Source organism: Pelobates fuscus, chromosome 10 (genome assembly GCF_036172605.1).
Source record: "Pelobates fuscus isolate aPelFus1 chromosome 10, aPelFus1.pri, whole genome shotgun sequence".
NCBI lineage: Eukaryota > Metazoa > Chordata > Amphibia > Anura > Pelobatidae > Pelobates > Pelobates fuscus.
This window is the reverse complement of record NC_086326.1, coordinates 48814194-48826648: the sequence shown is the minus strand read 5'-3', so window position 1 is coordinate 48826648 and position 12455 is coordinate 48814194. Positions and strand designations below refer to the sequence as shown.

The 12455-nt window shown below is 34.9% G+C and overlaps 1 protein-coding gene across 12 annotated transcripts in view; it reads right to left on the bottom strand.

Annotated features, from left to right (window-relative positions):
• The window catches only part of EBF3 (EBF transcription factor 3), a 132922-nt gene that overhangs the window by 22974 nt on the left and 97493 nt on the right, over nucleotides 1–12455 (bottom strand). The gene's annotated exons all lie outside the window — the stretch shown is intronic.

Sequence of the window (12455 nt, the reverse complement as noted above, 5' to 3'; positions counted from 1 at the left end):
ACACTGATAATGTCTCAGTCACATTTCGACTGTTCCAACACAACTGAGATCTATTGTACATAGCAGCTATGTTATCAGTCCACTGAAAGAATACGGATTCCCAAGTAATTGCGTACAAGTTCCCAGCCTTACATTTAAATTGCATCATTATATATGTGAAGGGAAAAATGGTAATGCAGGAAACAAGCTTCTTTTAACACTGACAACCTATTGTTTTAGCAAGTGTGCAGCCAGAAAAGAGATATAAGGAATCTGGGTTTGACACACATTTTCCTCCTGCCTAAAAAAAAAAAAACCCTGACTACCATAATAATAACAGGAAGACATTAATTTGCTTCATTCCAGCTGCTGCGTTCTACCATTAAGCCAGTTCCAGTTTCATTTCAATAATTGTTCATCTTCCTGTTACGTCCCAATCATGCATTTGTCATAATGCAGTAATTTTCAAGCAACAAACAGATCCCCATAATGAGACAGTTTTTCACATTAGCAGCATAACTACATAATAGGAACATCTGCAGATCCATTTTAAAGGACAAGAGCGTTTCAACGAAGCAAACCAAAAAAAAAAAAAAATAATACTAAAAAAGTCTGTTAAATAAGATGCAACCTTCCTTTCAAACAGCGAAACTGATGTTATGGCTGATCGGACTCCGAGGCTTTCACCTGACTGGGTAAGCACAGGTTGTAATGTGTAAAAATTAAATAAAGTAAAATTAAATTGCTCAATTCGAAGACATTCCTCTAGAGGGTGTTAGTGATTTCAGTGACAAAGCGTTATTTGCTGACAAGTAGTTTACACATTAACCAGTAGAATCCAAGGGGGAAAAATGCCAATAGCAATTAGATCGCCTTGAGGTTATTAAATGTCCCACTGATAAGTAGGTTGGTGAATTTGACCAGGTGATAAAGACTGCTGTGAGGAAATGATTGCGCCTGGGAAAAAAAAAAAAAAAAGTCTCTTTGTTTCTTGCATGTACGTATTCAGAAATGATCAGAAATAATAGTGGAATAAATAATATGTTATGGAGAAAAAACAACATGCTAACTTCAGTAACCGGAGCATAAACCCTTTATCCACACAACATACTACAATAAAAATAAAAACATCCACACAACGTGATACAATGTATCAAATCCTAAAGTCCTTCACTTTATCATCAACTGTCTTCAGCAAGTGAATTTCATCTATAAGAAATTCAGATGCTTGGGAAATTAAAATTTCAAAGATCTCCTGCTTTAAAAAAAAAAAAAGAAGAAAAATCGATGTGGATAGATCAATGCTCATAGAAATTTCATGAACTTTGAACCAATGCGGGCATGATGATGAGAATTGGTGGTTGGAATCTCATGTTGCTGTTAGCTCCTCGTGCAATGAAATACAGCCTACGGGGCTGAGAAGGGGTATATATTTCAGAAAAGATTTGATTTAATATTTTGTCAGACAAAAAATAATAATTTTAAGTCTATTTTGGTAACAAGCACATACATATGCAGGAAGAAAAAAAAAAATATATATATATTATATCCTTTTCAAAAGTGACTTGTACTACAACCACATCTTAAGAACACCTAATGCTTTGTACATTAACTCAGCAAAGAAATCAAATCAGTTCCCCTTGCAGCCGATCGCAGGTGCAAATTAATATTGTAAAATGAAGATCAATACATGGACAGAGTAAAATCAATAGTGGCTAAATTATTGCTGCATTTTCCTCCTCATTCAAGATGAGTTGTGTTTTCCTCTCAAAGTCAATACTTTGCAGCTTTTCTCATTAATTTCTCAATAAATTTGGCAATGAATTTCAATCACAGTACTCGGCAGGGTAAGCCAAGCATAGTGCAGTGCATAGGAAATACAAAGACAGAGGAGGTTTGAACACATCATTCATCTGAACGCAGTCTTGCTTGTTGAAGCAGGACTAATATCCTTGACTTACTAAGTCTACAACCTACAGGCTATTACAACCTATTTAGTGTAAAAATGTAAAAGAGGATTTGATCCTATTCTATTTCACTTGAAGAAGCCAAAAGAAATTTTCTTCTGCTACAAAAATAAAAAAAAATGTGTTTTTTTTCCCCGTGAATCTCTGTTTTCTCTCAGGCACTTTACTTTACCTTGAGAATGTATAAACTGGCTGCACCTGCTCTACTAAATTGCAAAAGATTCTAATTACTTTTGTCACGAACCATACTGTAGCATTTTATTCTGTGAGCTATTTACTAATCCAGAAGCAGTTGCGATAGACTAAAACATGTCCGTTGCCTTACCGGATTTATTTAACACCACAAACTCCAGGATCTATAAAACTGGGTTCTTAATGCAGTCCTCTTGCTGCACTGATTAAGATTAAGTTGTGTATGGTACGAAATGTCCTATCAGTGTTTGCTTTGCAGTTGAACGTTGGCTTCAGACTGCTTCGCTACTGTCCTATGTGGGGCCATAAGAATATTTCTGGGAGAAAGGGTTCCAACACAAGCCTGCTTTTTTGAAATACCAATGCATACCACGATAGTTTCTGGAAAGACCTGTACCTGATGAGTTACAGAGTATTTCACTTGAAAATAACAACCAACCATAACCCAATAAAATATCTCCCTATTACAGACTGTTTGGTGGCTGATTTTTGCATGTTGGCAAAGGTCCTATACCTGTAGGGTTCCATTATGCAGTTCTGTTTCCTTCAGGATTGGCTCCGCTGTCAATGATAAGTGACTTAATCCTACTTCTGTCAACTTCCAGAGCAAGATGATAAATGTAAGCAAGGAATGGCCTGTTAAAGCTCATGAACTGGAAGCCTGAAACTAGAGGGCTCTGCAGACAGCCAGTGTAATAATCAACAAATATATTAAGAAATAGGGAAAGTGCTGTTTTTCAGAAAAAGAAAATACTGTTCTTAGTTCTAACCATAGATACATTATAATGATGTATCTGAGTAATAATATCCAGAACTTTATAATGTATGACTGAAGAACAGTATATTGTGTGTAGAATGCAAACAAACCCAATTGTACCTTATTTGCACACAGCATCAAGCATTATCTATGTGTAATGATTGCTGTAGGTTGCTAATTCAGGATTCAATATTTTTGCAGTTTACGTATGAACTAATTCTGGAGCAAAGTTCAAAAACAATCATCAATGTTTAGTGAAAAGACCTTGATTTTAGTCTTCATCATTAGATTCCTGGTCCACATTCAAAGATCCTATAGCTAAATAATGATAAAGTCATAAAATACAAAGCTCAGAAACAATAGCAGCTCAATTTTCATGCCATAAAAAAAAAAAATGCTAGCGGACACCTATCCGATTACGCTTAACCACGTATGTTTACATCTCCGATACAAGATGTTTAGCTATGGTTTATTGTAGCAGTGCTGATACTGCACCTACCCATCCCAACCCTGCAGCCACAGAACACTGTGTAATAAAATAACCTATCAGGTTCACTGACTTCAGAGGCTAGACCGTGCCTCTTGGCAAGACATAACATGATCTTTTTTTTTTTTTACCATAGTTCCTTATGAGTTTATAAAAAATATTCCCAAACCGAGTGGACAAGGAAATCCAAGATATCTTAGTTTCAGAAAAATGTGCACATGCAAGAAAACTCTCAAGTGGAGATTTATCAATGTGCTATAAACTATTAGTCATTGTATCAGTTTCCGTGGCGATTGCTACCTATTTAGCAATTTGCGCTACAATGGCACCTGTTTAATATTTGATAAATACTCATAATAAATAATTGTAGACGTTTAAAAATCCACAGCTTAGTCGAAAGGGGGTTATTGACTATCTGCATGATTTTAAAACGTCTACGATGTAACGACTCATGGCGCCGAACCAATGGTCTTTAAAATGCGACATATTTTGTGTTATTTTTACTAATCACATAATTGCAGTACAGGCGAGATTATAGGCACAAGTTTCTAAGATTCATATATGTTTTTTTTTTAACTTTATTTAGGTGTTGGTGAATAATGGACATTATCCACATACACATTCAAAAACAATAGTTTATTACATGTTTTTCCTACTAAAATGGATGATGAGTAGATGACACAAAGCTTTAGGTTAGCGCTGCAACGTCATTGTGAGAAGTTCTATGAATTAATGTTTTATTTGCTCAGACAGTTACATAGAACTGTCAAATACCATTCGAAGAGAAGGCCGGGGCATAGTCACTAATGGTCTACTGCAGTAGAGTAGCAGATCTGGGATCTAATCAGCACAGATCTCTCTGCCCTGCTTTCTCTTACACACTCTGTTCTACTACTGACACTGGACTATGACATCAATGTCACTGCTCTCTTAGTCTGTAATGTAGTGTACAGGAAGGAAAACAGGCCACACAATCTTAATAGAGTTTTAAGAAACACAGAACACCAGTCACCACTGCATCCTGTACAGCTCTTGTGCTTATGGCAACCCAGGAACCCAGATACGAGCTGTGAAAAATGAATTTGTTATTTGCCAGACACAAACTAGATTTTAACGATGAAAAAATAAATAAAACTTTTTTTTTTATATGTCAATTAGAGAAATGCTAAACTTTGTTAACTCTGAATCTTGATATTCTACACTGATAGGACATGGCTACTTTCTAGATCTCGTGTACTACCACCTTCATTTCTTTTTTCAAGAGATCTCTCCAAAACACATAAACAATCTAACGGTCATGTATATATTCAATGTAAAAACCAACATGCTCCTATAAGTCACAATCCATTAAAAAACAAAATAGTCACTGTTATTTGATATAATCATAGTGATGTAAGCATTACTTTTATCACCTGGGCTTAGCATTAAAATAGTAAAATACTTATAAAATCGAGTATTCTAATCTTTAATGTAAGGGGGAAGCAAGTCATAATGAAAAGTATGGTATGGTATTAAAGCTGGATTAGGCTCAAAGTAATAAAATTAGCACCTATGCAAATTTAAACATGTAATAAAGCAAAATTGAAACACTTTAATGTCTCAACTATAAAACGCAATGGTAAATTGCTTGCTTACAAACTGCATACCAGCATGCAAGATAAAATCAGCAGGGAACACGGTCTATGGGTGATTTCTCAGCGAGAATAATCATTCTTTTTGTTGATCCCTTACAACATAATGTTACGTGATCAAATGGGGGTCTCGTGTAGTGATGAAGATAAACAAATATATGTATAGCATTTTTATTATTTATTTAACCGTAGTTGAGTAATTATTTTTTGCTGTATTGTACCAGGTTTGTTGGTATTAAAATAGTTTAAAATTATTAAAGCTTCTCTTCTACAATAACAAAATACACAAGCAAATAAATCATACTTTTAATAGGTTAGAGCAAAGATGGGCAAAGATAATCCCTTGTGGAACTACAAGTACCATGATGCTTTGACAACTTTAAGGCTGGAAGATGCAGTACTCCAGCAGCTGGGGTCTACTTTTTGGCCTCCAGTGGGTTTTGAAGAACAGAAAATATAGATATCAGATCGAAATAAAAATCTCATCATGCATTGACACAAACGTAAATGACCTCTTTGTCCTTTTTTTTAAGATAAATTACAGTCTTCCCGCTGTTACAATGTGTCAGTTTTGGTGCAGCAGAGTCAATATCTTCACCTTGACTGGGGAAGTTGTTGATTTATCAGCTGCCTAGCTGTCCAGTTACCAGGACTTGAAAACACAATGTAGTACCTACCTATCAGCAAATGCACTGGGATTCTGTTTGGTCACAGCCAGAAACCAAAAGTATAAAAAAAATAAAGCATTCTCTGATGATAGAAAAAAATGTGTCTTGTTAGCAACAGCCAAAAAGCGCTTGACTTGTACTAATAACAAAAAGGGGCATGCTGGTCACTATGGGTCCAAAAGACGAAGCACCCTGTCAGTGACTTGCTTAGAAAATTAGCAAATAATGTTTCCTTTCCTTGATAAATGGTAGACAGTTCTCTCTCACCAATCATTTTTTAACATTTTGATGCATGTCTGTGATCCCACTGGACGAACAGAAAAGTTTACTGGCCCTCAATTTTCAGATGATGAATGGAACGCTCTAAATGTGCGATTTCTACATGAAGTATAGTTCATTTTAAGCAATTCTGGTAAATGGTTGTCACTGATTGGTACAAATAGTCTGCTTGTGCAATAGCACAAATGGTATATGTCTATTTTTTTTTCCAGCAGGCTTCCCTTGAGCCATGCAAGAGAAACGAAAAAAAAAAAAGACATTATATCAAATAATAAAGAATATAAAAAAAATATTTCATTTATGGTCAGTGCTCTAGATATTATATTGCATATCTTTAAGGATATATTAAATACATTAAAATATATGTACACCCTACTTAATATTAAAAGGTTATTGACAAGTGTATCTTACACCGATATTGATATTTTCAATGCTCTTGCTGTGCCTGTGTTGTTGCCTGGTTTAAAGAAAGCCCCATACAAAGGGCAGATATTCATTTATTTTTCATGCAGCAACTAATACTATTGTCAGTATGATCAATGTAAACAGCAGCCACAAACTAGCATGGTACAAAAATGTAACACGCAGTGCAACAATGACACAAACAAGCACATCATGTAATGACTGACAGGCACAAACACTAGGGGGTTACGTATGAAGGGCAACAGTGGGGCAACATTCTGAAAGTAGAGCAATTACTGTGGAAACCATTGAAATGCTCCTGCTGAATGCTGCATTTTAGCAATTTACCCCAGAATTGCTCTTTATACAATACTCTTCTGTTATGTTGTGTGAATATAGAAGCTATTGTTGCACTTGTATTTTGTATCCCTTTAATTAGAATTTAGCAGATGTATGGGAAATTACAGATCTTTTATTTAATGATCGGTGGAGTCAAGTTCCTTTTTTTGATGACATTTAAAAAGCGTTTATCAGTTTATTTTAACGAGTTAATAAATCAGGGTTCAAGAACAATATAGCCCCTTTTAGCCGGGTGGAATGTGTCTAATTTATGAAACCTGTACCGATGTAACTCATTAAAGCAGCTGTTTACTTTGGTTTTTGGAGTGGATATCTCATGATAACGCCTGTCTCGAGTGCTAAGTCACACATAGTCCGAATTACTGGACAGAAAGTTAGATTTGTGACATCACACCAAAATAGGGATGGGTTACTGTCCTAGTTCATTGAGAACATGCACAAGCATTTATTTAAGTATTTTACATTTTTTTGCATGTTTGAATGTGTTACAATTCCCCATTAGAATGCCTCTCTGTTTCTGGTATTGCGAGTGTTGTTTTAGATTTACTCACTGCTATCCTGAAGTCCCACTACAATTTTGTTAAATAAGCAGTTTTAGAATTCCAGTGCTGTATTATGTACTGTTTTTTAAACCAAGCCGACACAGTAGCTGTGAATTGTTATGCACTAAAGATACTATGACTTGTAGATAGTAATTACCAGCTATTTGCTGTGTGAACACAAGTTATTTGTTTAAAGACCATTGACCTGTGTGGCAGCTAGTTTGCACTGACTGTGATGGTAAGCAGCTATTGACTCTGAACATTGTAAATGTGTCATTGGTAAAATCACATTTGAATGCACACAAAAGATCATTAAATTGGTCAGTTCTTGTGTTTCTTAAGTGGGCAGGGAAGATAAACTAAGTCATTCTGTTTAAGAAGAAAAAAATAATTGAGTTCTAAGAGGTGTAATGTGAATTGTTAAACATGATATGATCTAGTTCGTTGTTATTGCTACTTAAAGGAAGACAATGTTCATTTAGAAGATGGTTTGTCATATCGGCTTCTATACAAATGAGACAGATAAACATTTCAGGTTTTGCTACAATGAATCATTAAGATCTACTACTCTTGGGGAGTTTTTCTTTTCCTTTTATATCCTTGTGACTTGGTGGGTTTCTTTGTGACCTTTTCTCTCTCCTATTCCTCATCTAAATTTCACTTAATCCACCACCCCTCCTGGCTCCTTGAGGACATCAACATTCCAATTAACCTACCTTCTAGCCCAACAACCTAAAAACTCCATCCTTTACCTCTATACTGCATTTCTTGGCCCCTCATTGCACCAATTCTCCGATACTGGATTTCACAAGAAATGTCATTCCTATGACTTTCCCCTAGTCACCAATCCTCGCGGAAATCTCTAACAACTAATTTAGTCAGACAAACGTATAGCCTCCCTGTTTAATTCTCATTTCTTAAAGCTGCCTCTCTTCTAACATAATTAGTTGCACCACAGTCCACTTCACTCTACGACTTTTTTACTGAATTTCCGCACACTCACCTGTTACTTATAAATCCTCTATATGTTGCTCTTCCTCTTGTGTTTTTAGACTTCACCACCTCTAAACCCTAAGCTCCTTCAAGCAGGGTCCTCAATAACCTCTCGTTTCTTGTTAACACTTGTTACCGTTTTTCTTATATTTGCTGTTATATCTCCATATTAAAATTGTGAAATGCTGGATCAAGTTGTCACTATATAAATGCTAATAAAATAAGTAATAATATATATACAAAGCTGTTATAAGATGCTATTTTAGTTACACAATACTATTGTCTCGTGTCTCTTGTGACCCTGTAGATGTATCACGTGTTCTCAATTTAAAGTTAATTAATTACCTAATTTTGTAGGAAACAAACATTTTTAGAGACTAGAGATGCATCCCTAAACGTATCGCACACTACAGTTGCTTACAAGGTTTTAAATGAACCTTACACTTTAAACATTTGCAGGTGTGCATTCATTAGTACTACAAACCTCATTTATTGCTGTATACACTGGGATTTGTAACAGTGAGCAGGTAACGTTTTGTTTGTTCGTTTGTGGAGGAATACTGTACCCCTTATAGCCATCCATGAATGAAACTTGTATCTTGTTTAATTTCATCGAAGGAATAAACTAGGGTATCTGTATAGATAGTGAACGTTAAATCCATATTCATTAGGGATATGGATTTAATAAATGTGAATGGTTGTGAGGTTTACAAAAAAAATCTTTTTATTTTTTTATTTTTATTATTATTTTATCTAAGATTATTCACAAAGATGAGCCTGTGAAAATTTTTGTTTCTGTGTTTCTGTTTTAAACAAACTGAGTTCCCGCTGTGCCGGGGGATGTTATTCATTGAGAATGCCATCATTATCACAGAAGGAAACTTCAGAAATAATTGAAACAGGACTAAAGATCAACTGTTGGGCACGCATCTGCTTGAAAAATGACCTTTCTTGCTCAGTTTTGTAATGGTGAGTGGGTAGAGGAGATTTTCCACAAGCAATCCGTTAGCAACACGGATATTAATATAAATATTTATCTATTTATAAAGTGCCAACCCATTCCACACCACTGAAATGCAATCAATATACAAGTAACTGACTGTTGCAGTGCAGTCAGATAGATTTAAAAATGAGGCACATGTGAAGTTACTGTGAGAAATGGTATATTAACTATGGTGTACGATTTTGTGGGAGCTGCCATCTCTTAAGAACTTTCTATTTTCTTCTATTGCAAGATTTCTAAGAGACAAATCTCAAAAACATAAATACATTTAAGTAAAACAGTTAATATTAAATTGAACAATTTAGCTTGCATTTACACGAGTGAATGGTCAAAGATGAGATTTTTATTTTATATTTTTACTTTTTGGATATTTTTTTTTTTTGCAATAGTTTTTCTTTTTTCTTGCTACTATTTGGTGGACATAGTTAACTTAGAACACTCTATGAAGCGACTACAGGCCTAGAAAGCATGAGTTCTTGCATGCACGTGTTTACAACAAGCATGTGTTTTTGCTCAGTTTCTTTAGAAGTAGAAGCATTGATGCTTCACAACAGGAAATGTACATTTTGACAGTTAAAAGCAGAAATTAGGCTGGTGCGGAAGGTTATAGATTGGCTGGGAACCATAGTTTAGGGTTAGTATAGGAGCTGTACGAGATAGGGTTGATCATTATAGTAGATGTAGTTCACAGCATTTGGTTTTCTTAAGAAACTCTAGATCAGGGGTAGTAAAACTTCAATATTCCAGATGTTGAGGACTATATCTCCCCTAAAGCTTTGCCACTTTGCCATTATCACTGTAAGAGCGTTGTGCGAGATGTAGTCCACAATATCAGGAGTCCCAAAGATTGACTTCTACTGCTAGATGTTTACCAAAATGAGATCTCACATGGCTATCATATGTCCAAGAAAACTATCACACAGTAGTGATAACGTTAATGCACTATTGTCACAAGGGCAACACCTACACACGTACAAAAAAAAAAATGTAAACGGCCAAGCACAGTTTACAAAGTATCTGCATATTAATCACTACAACAGCAGCTGCACATCAAACACACTACAATTAATGTAATGAAAGCAATATATTTTGCTTGATATTATATTATTATTTAATGACAATGCCTTCAAACAGCTGCACCTGTTAAGCTTTGTGTGTGGGCATTTAAAATGCATCTAAACAGGTGCAGTTACTTTACAGATTTAATTTGAATACATTTTGCTTCGCTGGTATCTGAGGAGCTAATCTTACATATGGATGTGTCATCAGTCATAAACAATAGGACCAAACCTGTAAAAGCACATGTAACGGAATCCAATTTCCCATGATCCTCAGCCATCTTAAAGGTTATGATACCCCCAGATGCATTGCCATGACTTTTTTGGACGATATAGTATATTCAGTATTTTCTTATTTTTAATATGAAAAGGATATAGCGTGTATCAGTAATGGACTAGTATCACATGTTCATAAGTGGTCAAATAATTTTAGATTATTTTTGAAAGGTGATAGAATAGTTGTTGCACTTTAATAAAATAAAACAGTACACAACACAAAGGTGTACACAATATTTGCATTATTCAAATCAGATTCATAAGTTCTGTATTGAATGCTTTTGTGTTCAATGATGAGAACAGAGTAGTCCGAAATAAGGCATTATACTAAGAACATTCAAAGCTGAATATGGTGAAATAAATTAGCTGATGCCAAATAAGATTTACAAGAAATTATATGTAGTTTGTGTAATACTTAAAAAAAACAAAAACAAAACATAAAAGCTAATGCCATGTAAGCAATGTCAAAAGGTTTTTTTTTACGCTTCTAAATTCATAACAAGAATTAAAATAACATATTAATGACACAATTGATATGACATTAGCTTGTCCATAATTTAATTAATTCTTCTCACTCATATGCCCTTTCATTCCAAACAACAAAACACCAAATGATTTGTTGTTAAACCTGATATTGATATACATAATCTTTATTATATATATTTATATTTATATATAATACAAAGATTATTTTGTTATACAAAGAGTATAAAATATTTTGTGTTACAAAAAAGTTACAAACTGCACTTAAATACAAAACAATGTTTAAAAATGTTGCAGTCTGTATCTTCATGATACTTGTGTCTAAGCAGGAACTAGTTAACACAACATTGCATAACACTATTTGGCTATGAATTGGGGACCTTAAAAGAGACAAAAAAAAATCCCTTGTTGCTCCTGGGCCGCATGCTATGTATGGTATATGTGATATACTGTTATCTAGAAGTGGTGTACTGTAGCTTGTTCACGCCACCTAGAAGCCAATTTACTATTAACTGGCAATTACATACGGAATGATTGTTAATTCTTCTCTTAAGTGCTAGCGGCTTGAAAATTGTTATCTCTCTCTAATTTTTGACCTTCTTACAACAGGGTGAGGTGCGTTGGGAATACAAAAGACCAGTAGAAAGGAGCTGGACATGTCATTTGTGACTCATTCTTTTAATTCACAGTGCTAATCAACTGAACTGCCACATTCTCCCAAGGTAATTGTATCTTTATAATTGTTGAAAGGAGCAAGCGATACAGAATGGATAGTTGGGGGATTGTCCTTTCTCGGCATAATGAGAAGCCGTGCAGTCACTATTTGTTACTGTGAGATCCTCTAAAAATAAAGATCACCTTATTCCCCCTGTATTTACTGAGCACTTCAGATTTAAGTACTTTATAAAGCGTCTGGTTATCACACGCCTCTCGTTTCATTATCTAGAGGCCTTTTTGCCCTGTGCTACATTTCACGCTGAGAAGGTTAAATGTTGGTGAACAAAGTCAGGCTGAGAACATAGTAATGCACTGAGAGGAAACAGATGCCCTCAGTACCCCTACCCTCCCATTTAAGGAACCACATAATTTTCCCATTCCTCTAATAAAGTCAAGTTCCTAACAGCTTTGTTATGACACATATAACTGACATCCACTAGAAACTGTAACGCTGTAATGCTTTCATTTATAGTGACATCATTACGTTCTACCTAGACACATGCTTTGCCTACATATGAGTACTAAAAAAAAAAACAGGGGAATTTGAAGTAATTTTCTGTATTCTGTCACTTAAAAATGCTGATCAATTTATTTTAAAAAATGACTGTATTCTGTCACTATTGCAATCTTAAATACACATCTTAAACTGCACATCCTTTTT